This window comes from Prionailurus bengalensis, chromosome C1 (genome assembly GCF_016509475.1).
Source record: "Prionailurus bengalensis isolate Pbe53 chromosome C1, Fcat_Pben_1.1_paternal_pri, whole genome shotgun sequence".
NCBI lineage: Eukaryota > Metazoa > Chordata > Mammalia > Carnivora > Felidae > Prionailurus > Prionailurus bengalensis.
Window position 1 is genome coordinate 8,722,915 of NC_057345.1, and position 2,138 is coordinate 8,725,052.

Consider the following 2,138-nt stretch of genomic DNA (forward strand, 5'->3'; position numbering starts at 1 on the left):
AGCTCAGGTCATGATCTCACGGTTTGTGAGTTCAAGCCCCACATCAGGCTTGGCGCTTGACAGCGTGGAACCTGCTTGGGATTCTGTCTGCCCCTCCCTCCCTCCCCCCCCAGCCCCTCCCCTGCTCACGCGTGCGCGTTCTCTCTCTCAAAATAAGAAAATAAACTTAAAAGAAGAGGAAGAAGAAGACGATGACAATGGAGATGAGAAGATCAGCCCCTACCCCTTGGCACCAGAGAACCGCCCTCCAGGCCAGGTGTCCTTTCTGCACCTTCCCAGGAAAGCCGAATCCTGTGCCTTTAAATGTGCACAACACGTGCAGCACGTACCAGCAGTAACATCTGGGCAGCAGCCACCACTGGTTAAGGAGACAGGCTCTACTTTTGGATGAAGTTTGGACCAGGTTCAAGTTCTAGCAATTTGGCAAAGGGAGCAGGAAATAGATACGGAAGGAATGGAGGGCAGGCTGCACCGGGGTGAATCCTTTCTCCAGAGGAGGCCAGCAGCCTCCCAGATTAATTCCCTCTCCTGATTTACAATGACTCTGGGCCCGTGGACCAGGGGAACCCCGCTGCCCAAGGACTTTGTCTGTCCAAAGTACGTGACCGTTGTGACCATTGAGGTTCTCCTTGGGTCCCGGCAAATGGAGAGTTAGAACTAGGTTCTAAAGCCACCTCCCTTACTGTGGTCCCACACCAGCTGGGTGATGTCGAGCAGGGTCCCTTCACTTCTCTGGGCCTCAGTTTCCTTATTTCACAAATAGGATACTGCCTAACTCACAAGGCTGTTGTGAACACAGAATGAGAAAGAACTTTGAAAAATTGAACCAGGCAACATACATTCATTCTCCATCCCTCTGCCCATCCCTCCATTTCCTTCTTGAAAGATCTGGAATTTCAGTCTGTATTCTCCTGAATTCAAAAACATCCGGTGGATTCTGGCACCAAATCCTGTCTCCAGCTGCAGAAACTCCCCGCCTGCCAGGGGTCCCAGCTGGGAGATAGAAAACCTGGATCGCACCCACACCTCTTCCCTTTACTTGCCTTGTGACCTTGAGCTGGCTACTGGGTCCCTCTGTGCTCCCTCCTACCATCTGTACAGTGAAGTAAATCTCTATACGATGAGATGAGCTCCAAGGTGCCCAGGGATTGTACCCATTTTCTAACAATAACGTGTTGGTTTTGTTTGGATTGTACACATAGGATATATTAATTGCATGAAAAATTATAAAAGCAATGAAAAATATAAATAAGAAAATAAAAGTAGGGATGCCTGGGTGGCTCAGTTGGTTAAGTATCCGCGTCCGACTTGTGATCTCAGCTTAGGTCTTGATCTCGGGGTTGTGAGTTCAAGCCCTGTGTTGGGATCCGTGCTGGGCGTGGAACCTGCTTATAAATAAATAAATAAATAAATAAATAAATAAATAAATAAATCTACCAGGAAATAATATATGTAATGTATAATATATAACCATACATATATACAATCCCACACCTGGATATAATCACTGCAAACATTTGCCTGTCACTTGCTTCTGGCATTGTCTCTATTGTATTCACGAGAGTGTATTTTTACTGAGTGGGGTCATATTGTATGCCCGCTGACATTGATAGAGTATTTCCCTTGAAGCAGTCTTAGGGTATTGATTTCTCTTTTTCCCAGGACCTATGCATGGCCTACTCTGTTCATTAACATCCAAGACATGCCTCTTCCAGCCACCATTTGCCCCTCCAGGGTTTGGAGGGGGGCCTGCCGCACCCTGAGCTGCACCCAACCACCCACGCCTCTGGAGCTTACTCTGCCGGGAAAGAGGCTCCCGATCTGTCTGAGGGCTTCTTCCTAGGAAGGGAGGATGTCTTTCTTTCCCCAGACTTGGATGCCCCTGGCTGACATCTGTGCCAGGAGCCCTTGGAGGTCCTAAACTAACTCCCACTAAACTAACTAAACTAACTCTCTTCCTTCCTTCCTTGCTTGCTTGCTTGCTTCCTTTTCTTTCATTCACTCACTTAACACGGCGACTTCAGAGCAAGACCTTTCTTGGTTTAGAGGTTCTGTTTGCCGCCCAGGGACTTAAAGGCGGATTAAGTGATTTCCTTTTTTGGTGAATGGTGATGCACTTTCTGCATTTCCAGCAGCCG